General features: G+C 34.3%; 1 protein-coding gene across 4 annotated transcripts in view; it reads left to right on the top strand.

Annotated features, from left to right (window-relative positions):
- RALYL (RALY RNA binding protein like) overlaps positions 1-9,186 on the top strand; it is a 376,689-nt gene that overhangs the window by 100,258 nt on the left and 267,245 nt on the right. The gene's annotated exons all lie outside the window — the stretch shown is intronic.

The following is a 9,186-nucleotide window of genomic DNA, read 5'->3' on the forward strand; positions in this document are numbered from 1 at the left end:
AAGTTTCAGTTGGATTATATTTTGTTCGTAAGGTTTTGAAAATATGTTAAAATGTTTATTTAACTTAGTTTCTAGAAAATTAAGATTTTTTTTTTAAAAGTGTGTTTGACCTTCAGAGTAATTTCACCTAATATCAGACAAATTCTTTTTATAGAATATTTTGTTTTATAGAGGACAACAAATAATTTCTAGTTTTGTAGACAAATAGTTTTGGGGTTTTCAGGAGGAAGTAAATTACTGTTCCTTCCTGGATTAAACAAAACTTACAAACAAAACTAACCAAAACTCCCCACAACAGTCCTTCCCCCAGATTTATTACTTGAGTATAATTAAATATCCTTGGTCTTCTCTGGTGAGGATAATGATACGCTTTTCCTTTTGCATAATTCTGAGGTCCTCTGCTGCTGGTGTGATGACTATTTAAAGTTGGAATGAAGTTGCAGTCAAGTTGTTTCAAATGAGAGCTAAGTAAGACAATAGAAAAAATATTCTCTGGAAAGATTACAAAATATCTAGACAATTGAAGGGTTACGAAAATTCAATATGTAACCCTTCTTAGCAAGAATTATAAGAGGAATCTATTTAAAAATCATTAGTCTGAAATCTGACTGTTACTGCTACTGGTGTTATTAGTAGCTTGTGGCATATGGTGGTAGCATCATTAGAGATAATAACAGTTAAGGCTTTTATACAATACTTGCAGTTCTGCAGTGCTAGCCTTTGACTCAGCTGGGCCAGGAAAATGTACCTAACAGAGCTGAGCATTCTGCCTGGCAAATAAAGCCCAGTGGTGTGGAGGTTTATGGGCCTTTGCCTTAATCTGGAGGCAATATTGCCAATACTGGTTGCCGGTGTCCACAGTTGCTTTTCAAAATAAAGTTTGAGAAAAGTGATGATAGTTGGTAGTGTAAAACTTCAGGCTCTTAAAATAAAAGCAAGTTTTGAATTACTTTTCCAATCCCTTTTTTTCAGTGGGATGTAGAGGTTTGTCTTATTGATTGCAGAGCTTTTGGGAAAAAATCATGTATTAGAAGGAAGATTAGAGCACTAGTAACTAGAGGAAGAGCTGAATAGGCCTGAATACAGACATAAGTACTTTCCAGGAATTCTCATTAAATATTACTCATTAAATATTATTAAATATCTATTACTGGATTTAAAGACATAACTCACTAAAGTCAGTAGTTTAAAATGGAGAAGTCTCTCTAAAATTGAGGTGGTAAAAGAAACAATGTCACTGGAGCAAATATCGTGTCTTGTAAAAACAGTTTTCTCAAATGGTCCCTGCTTGCACATCACTCAATTCTTGTCTCAGAACAAGTGTTACCAAGAGGTTATTTTTCAAGGGAAAATACATCCTGGTGTTTAGCTGATTTCACTGTCACATTGGGAATACTTACTTACATGTGTCATCTTATCTCTTCTGACTTTAATTAGCAAACATAAACTTCAACAGTCCATAATAGTAACCTTTCACACTATTTTACTATTTAGTCCCTCTCACTTTTTTAATTGTTTTCTCCAAGCAAGTACACAAATGACTTGCCTAAAATAGTCAACAAAGCTTCTCTTTCTCAGTAGTGCCTAGAAATATCAGTAACAATTGTAGCTATTATTACATATTATGTGGTGATTTAAAAATAAATTTTTGGAATATTGGACACATAAATGTTGAAACATGAAACTAAGAGCAAGGTTTTGAAAATCTGTTAATGTATTTAGTTTCCTTTTAAACATAATCTTCAGAAAACAAATCAGTGCTTGTCTGAGGTGAGATAGCCCTAGAAAATTTTCTCTTCTGTCCTCTTACTTACCAATAATTTCCAGAAGTGGTTTATAAGAAGACATTATAAAATTCAAACATTAAACACATTTCCATTTAAATTTTTCTTTTTTCTTTACTGCCACTCATCCTGGCTAGCTGATGACAAGGGGTGGGGGTGGAAGATCTGCCCTCGAGCCCCATTGAATCCCAGCCACCAGCTGTTGGTGCAGTATAAAACACAGGGCAGCATACAGGTCCCAGGGTAACTTTATTTGATGGTGAAACTTTCCCTTTTCATCCCCGGGACCTCGAACAAGGGGCAGACAGGAACTTATATTTGGGGGCAGGTCTCAGGGCAGAGTACAATCTTTAACAAATCAGGAGAATTGGGAGTAAAAAACCAGGCAGGAACCACAGTGTATAAACCAATAAAAATTCCAAGGGAGGAGAACAGTTTCAGTAAAATGATAAAGTTTGGGGAAATAGAAACTAGAAACTAACGACAAGAAAAGTGCCGAAAGTTCTGGGAAAAGGCAGGAACAAAAAGGAAACAGCATAAAGGAAACTACCAAATTACAAATCAAACACTAAACCTACTAATAAAACAAAAGGCACACTACAACTGTAATTTATTAGCAAATATTACATCTTACGTGATTTACTTGATTTTAAGGGCTGTCAAGACCCATTGAGTTTTTCCTTGAGTTCTGTCAAATTTCAGATCGTCTTGCATATTTAATTAATATGAGAGGTTACATTTTTTGGTAACTTAGTCATGCTGAGGATATAAGCATATAATGTTAATATTAATTTTAATACAATACTTGTTTGTATAATATAGATGGTATTATTGTAAGACTGAGAAACATCATCTGCAATGTCTGAATGAAAGAGCAGTCTGCATGTTTCTGAATATCTATATTCAGCTATGCTCTGTTATAATGCTTTTTCTGAGGAAACACATGCCTGGGGAAACAGGATTTTAAGGGAACTTGAGAAACTTTTCAAGGTGATCATGGCAGAAAAAAATGTTCACTTTCAAGTGGCCTTTGTAGCTTCCTGAAAGCATTCCTGTGAGTAAAAATGTTTCCACTTGCGCTCTTTGTGAGGAGAAAAGTTCCCCTAAAAACAAGGGGACATGGTCCATTTTGGAAGGGATGCATGTGAGTAGAGCTGCTGGGAGAACTGGCCCACTGTTGCAGTCCTAGGTTGTTTTGACCATGTACAGATCAGGGCAGCTCTAAAACGTTACAGTCTCTTAGGACTGACAGCTCCACTGAAGCACCACATCTGAACAGGTCTCCAGCTGATGCAGGATTTGTCATAGTGTTGTGGCTAAAGATTTGCCTCTAGAATTCCTGATGTGCCAAACCCCCACATTACTAATATTTGTTCTCTGTCAACATTTTTCATTCTCATGAATATTTTTGTTCATGCCTCTCTTTCTGCTTTTGTTGCACTCATGATGATACCTTAAGCGCTACTTTACTGATGCAAACAGCTTAAACTTGTTTAAAGTTTTTGCTTATACACTTCTTGTGCATAAACAACCCTCTATACATTATGCTAACAGATAACTAAGTAGCTTTACCAAAACTGATCTAATTTTTTTTTACTTGAACCTCATACCTAGGAAACTTTAACTTTGGAGTTTCTAACAGTATATGTTTTGCTGCTCCTGGCCTGTATTGATTTCATTTGGGTAACTATTTGTTGTACAAAATAACTCTGTATTCAGAATGTATTCAGGAGTGAATTGTAATGCAATTCAGAAGTCATGAAAAAGCTTTCATTTAGAGAAAAAATGCTGTGGTCTTGCCTCTAGTCTTGCTGTGGTTTCGTTATTAAGGGTTTAGGAAGGTCTTCAAAATTGTAGTTAAAAATCAGTATCAGTTTGCTAATAGCTTGCAATGCTTTTCTAGAAAAAATAGTATTTTAAAAGTAGAATTTTATTCTAAACCTTTTTTTTTTTTTAGTGAAGAGTAGATTAAAGGAGAGATTAAAAGAGGCTTGATACACTTGAAGGAAAAATGACTGGTCACTGTGTATAATACCTGATCTGACTTACCACACAACAGCTTTGCCAACATTATAACTAAGGAGAAGGTGCTTTAGTGTTCAAAAGTTGAGATGTGTGGATTTGGTCTGGATTTGGAGAGTCAAGGAGGGCACACAGGAAACTCATTTGCCACAAGATTTTTGTAAAAGACTTCATAATAAACCAATGATTGACAGGGGGAGGAATTTTTCATTCTCCTCCTTCCTCCTTCTTTAGTTCAAGTTCCAAATCCCAACATGGATCTGTACTAGTATCTGAAAACACAAACTGTCTGGACACACAGCAAAAAACTTTCCTAATCCCTCATTGATTTGGAAGGTCTAATCATGCTGTACCATAGTAGGTCGAAGAAAGAATCTGTGCTTTTGGGCACTATATTTGTCCTCGAATGATTATCTTTGCTTACCCTAAATACAATATCTGCTATTTCACACAGATTAGCAAATTTTAAACATTTGGAGTCTTATGTTTACTATAACTCTGCCTAGTTTAAAGGGCTTTACCTCAATCTGAAAAAAAACCCCAAAAAAACAAGAAACAACTAACTGAATGCACAGAGAGGTAACTCACAGGAATAGTCTACATGAAGCTAAGAAAATATTTTTCACTAGTAAAATTTACATGTATGGTAAATGTCTCTGAAATCTAGGGAGATATATTTTTTAAATTATTCATAAAAAATTATTATTTGTAAGATTTTTTTTTCCTCCAGAATAAAACCCAAAGGATTATTTTAGGGGTTTTTGTATAACTATACGACACAGCAAAAATTGTTCATGTGATGCCTGTGGAAAAAACTTACATCCTACAGCTTGCCTTTCTTAATGGACTGTTACTGCAGCCATGTTCTTCAAGAGTCTGATCATTGATGACTTAAAAATCTTAATTATAATAAGTGCTAATTTTTTAATTGCAATTTTTAAAAGACTTGATATAGATTGGCAGTTTACAAACTTGAAGTGACAGTTTTTGTATCACTTTCAGTACTACCATGAATAATTGTGTTCCAATTAGTTATTTCCACAGAAGCTCCAGTGTCATTTATTTGGGAAGAATTCAGTTCTGCATGTTGTCATTGAGAAAATGAAATTTGTTTTAACAAAGCTCTGTCTTAAATATTAACAGATAATGGGTCTTATATTCTGTCATGTTGAGTTGTTGTCTAAAGGAAATCCCTGGTCCTCTCTCCAGTTCTTAAAAATGCTTTTTTTCTTTCCTCAGTGATACATTATTCAATAAATTAGAGTAAAATTCTAATAACAGTACTTCAAACAGAAGGATAGAGAAATTAAATTCTATTGTAACAATTTATTCATAATTTACTGAAGGTTTTGTGCCTAGCCCTCTGCTCTGATTCATAAATTGTTTAAGAATACAAAATCTAGTCAGCACAATAAGATAGTCTTATGCTAAACTGAGAAATATGATAACATGAGTGTTATTTCATGTCCTATTTTACCTTAAAATACTTTTATATCTCCAAATTCAAGAAAATATAGATATCCCAATTTTCAACTTAGCACCCATTTGACTTGTTATAATTTCAGATCTCTTCAGATAGCTTTATGTAATTACCAAAGAACTTACAGGATTTTCACATTAAGCTTTGAGCTGAACTTGTACAAGATGCACTACTCGTTTCCAAAGCGGTTTGACCTTTCTGCAATCATAGAATCCTTGAATCATTTAATTTGGAAAATGCCTCTGTTATTGAGTCCACCAGTTAACCCAACACCACTGTGTTCTCCACTGAACCATAGCCCCAAGTCCCACATCCATGTCTTTTAAATGTTTCCAGGGATGAATCCCCCACTTCCCTGAGAAGCATATTCCAATCTCTAAAATGTGCAAATTCCAGGGACTGAAATCTCAACAGCTGTGAAATAAGCATTTCTGGTGTGTCCCTCCTCTGGTTACTTCAGCTTCAGCGACAGCACACGAATGCTGACTTTCTCTGACTTCCTGCTGCATTTCTGGTGTCTCAGTGTGAATGGTGCTGGATGCACAAATTCTGCCCTGCTCTCTGTAGTAGGCACTGTCAAGTGGGTAGGCTCAGAGCTCAGAGCTGTACCCTCCCATGTCTGCAGGGTGTTCTGAGTGGAGTTATCTTCAGAGTGCAGCTGCTTCCTTTCTAGCCAGCTGCTAAAGTGGGACACAGGACCATCATGTGCTCAAGGATTAACTTGTTAGGTGTCTTCATCATCTTAAGGGCTTTATTTAATAGGGTGAATTTAAATTCCCAATGTTAAGCAATAATTTAAATCAGAATGCAATATGTCTTACCTTAAAGATTTTTTTATGGTCTTGATTGTTTTTCTCTAGTGACAATATTTTTTGTTTTTTTAAAAACTGTTTTAAAACACAGTGTATCATAGCACAATACAGTGCGGGAACTAGTGTTGGTACACCACTGCTTTCAAATGACCACAAAACAATAACATGTTATAGTTGCAAAAAATGCTTTTGCCTGAAAAAATTTATTTTTCATCAAATGCCAACTAAATTCCCACTAAAAGTACATAGGCTGAAGCTTTTACGTGCTGCCACACATGTACACGTGTGTGCACAAACATGCATATACACACACCGGATACAGGTATTCTTTTTATCAGATGTAAAATATCATCCGTTATTCCACTAGAAATGAAAAGTTTTAAGTATTGCAATTAGCTTGGGAATCAAGGCCAGAACTTAAATCCTGTCGGAGAACACCAGTATTTTCCCAGAACGCTGCGTCTACTTCAATATCAATGGTCTAGAGACATAAAAAATATACTATGTTGACATTTCTAATGTTTCAGTTACTTAAAAGTATAACATTTTTGTATGTGTAACTAAGGTAAAAGCGCTTGACCTATACTACTTTAGGTGGAATTTCTGAAGACATTTTTAATATTATGTAGTTATTTTTATAATGTAAAATTTATTCTAAAAAGATTTCTCTAAAGCAGAGTTGGCAATATATTTTAATCAATTCCACAATTCCACCTAGCCATGTTCTTGCTGAATATTAACGTGTATCTTTCTGCTGCTGAATCAAAGTCATTCTTAGAAAAAACTATTTCATCTTCTTGAAACACTTGAATAACACAAATCATTATGCTAAGTACATACAGATTCAGCCTCTTGCTGAATATTGGGCTATAGAGAGGATCAAGCACTTTACCTGTCTCAAAAATAGGCCAGGTATTTCAATTTTGATAACTGCAGATGATCAGAGCTCCCTTTCATTGGTTGATGTGTTTTCCTGTGGTGTGCCTCACAGAGAGAAAATTGAGATTAATGAAAATAGCTCAGATATTCAGAAAAGATGAAACAGTGAAAAAGATGCTGGGCTGTACTTTCATGAATAACATTGTGTATATGCACATAAAGCAAGTGATATAGCTCTTAATTAAATTGAATTAGAAATATGTTGAATAAATACACTGAAATTATAATGTTTAGTAAAGAACTTCACTGTACAGGAATTTTTAAAAGCTTACACAAAATAGTGTGCTTAGTACATGGTTTTCTTTCCAAAAAGAAAGACAACAGAACCAAAGCAACATTTTGCAGGCAGTTGAGCCACATGAAACAAAGGATTGGTTTCTAAATGTTCCCATTTATATACATATGTGTATGTATATACTCAGTATATGTTCAGCATTATGAATCTCTTTTTTGAAAATTAAACAGCAGTGACTCTAGCCAATGAAAGGGTAAAAATTATGAGCCTTTTTAATTTACTATATCTTTCAGTCTCACAACATTATAAAAAATCTTAATTTTGATTCACCCAAATGACTTTTTGATGTTTAAAGCTCATGGATTTTAAAAAAGTGGATGTCATTAGGTTAATTGATTTTTCCTTTAATTTTTTTTAACTTTTTTTTTTTTGGTAATATTTGCAAAATCAGGCTCAGAATATATGATTAATATTTAGTTTATAGGATAAACCAGTGTTGAATTTTTTAAACCCTAGCATGGTAGGCAATAACTTTTTAATACTTTTTATATTTCTAATTATTAGTTAAACTAGTTCTTGGGTGTATGTCATTTTAACCAATACAAAATATAACAAAATCGAGGTATCAATGTCATAGGCAGCCTTTTTTGATTTCATTCATACTTGGTGACTGGATTCCAGCTCCCTGTTCATAAAATTCCATGTTGATTGCCACTTTTACGTTATATTATACAGATCTAGTTAGGTGGTTCATGTCAAAAATTGTACTGTGCAAACAGCATAAATCATCCTCACTTGTAAGTACCTGTCCTTTTCTATCATCTGGTATATAGCTTCTTGAACTGAAATCTATCTTCAATTATCCAGCCCTAAATGTTAGCCTGCTCTGATAATAATACTTTTATTAGAGGAAAATATGAAATACATAGAAACATGTGAGATTATAGTTATCTCCATTTATTAGTTTATTAGTTCTAATCTCTACTTCTTTAAAGAGGCAAAAGTGTTTGGTGGAATATAATTGTTATAGTAGCCCCAGTAGAACACCAGTAGTCTGAATAATTGAAGGGTTTTGGGTTTTGCTGTAAGATGACAAATACAACAAAATTATCTACACAAAAATGTGGAGGGTTTTTTTTGTTAGTTTTGTTGTTGTTGTTTTGTTTGTTTGTTTGTTTGGGGTTTTTTCTGTGGGTTTTTTTGTGTTTTTTTTTGTTGTTGGTTGTTTTTTTTGTTTTTTAGGGTTTTGTTTTGTTGGGATTTCTTTGGGGTTTGGTGTTTTTTTTGTTTTTTTTTTTTTTTTTTTTTTTTGTTGTTGTTGCTGTTGTTGTTGGTTTGTTTTTTGTTTTTTGGGGTTTTTTTGCATGTACAGCCTGAATAAGATGGCTGAAAAGCAACTCTGGGAGTTTTATGATCAGAAAGGAGTGAAGACAGCACCATGTGAGTTGGATACCAGTAGAGCTCATACAGCAAGGAACTGTGAGAAAAAACATGTAGTTCATTTTGTGCTTTAAGTAGCAACCCTCAAACATTGTAGATGGTTTTATTTTCATGCTTTTTAGCCTTTCTTGCTGTGATACATCTCATTACATGGCAAAATTCTACATGCTAGTTTACTTCCCCACATTGTATCCTATCACTCCGTTCCTTCCCACATTCCCAGCTAGAAGGAGGAAAGCTTTGTTTGGGAAAGTCTACATAGGGAAAAGTGTTCTGTCAACAGCTTGGAAAGATGCACATACCTGTGTATAGGTATATAATTTTTGATGTTTTTAAAAATACTTGTTATTTCTGTAGCAGCTGCCTCATGGATATGCAGAGGGTAGAAGCAGAGGGGTGATAGGACAGGTTTAAGGAATTGACCAGGACCTAGAATAACTAGGAATGCTACTGAGACATAATATCTCTCATTAT

Source organism: Passer domesticus, chromosome 1, assembly GCF_036417665.1.
Source record: "Passer domesticus isolate bPasDom1 chromosome 1, bPasDom1.hap1, whole genome shotgun sequence".
NCBI lineage: Eukaryota > Metazoa > Chordata > Aves > Passeriformes > Passeridae > Passer > Passer domesticus.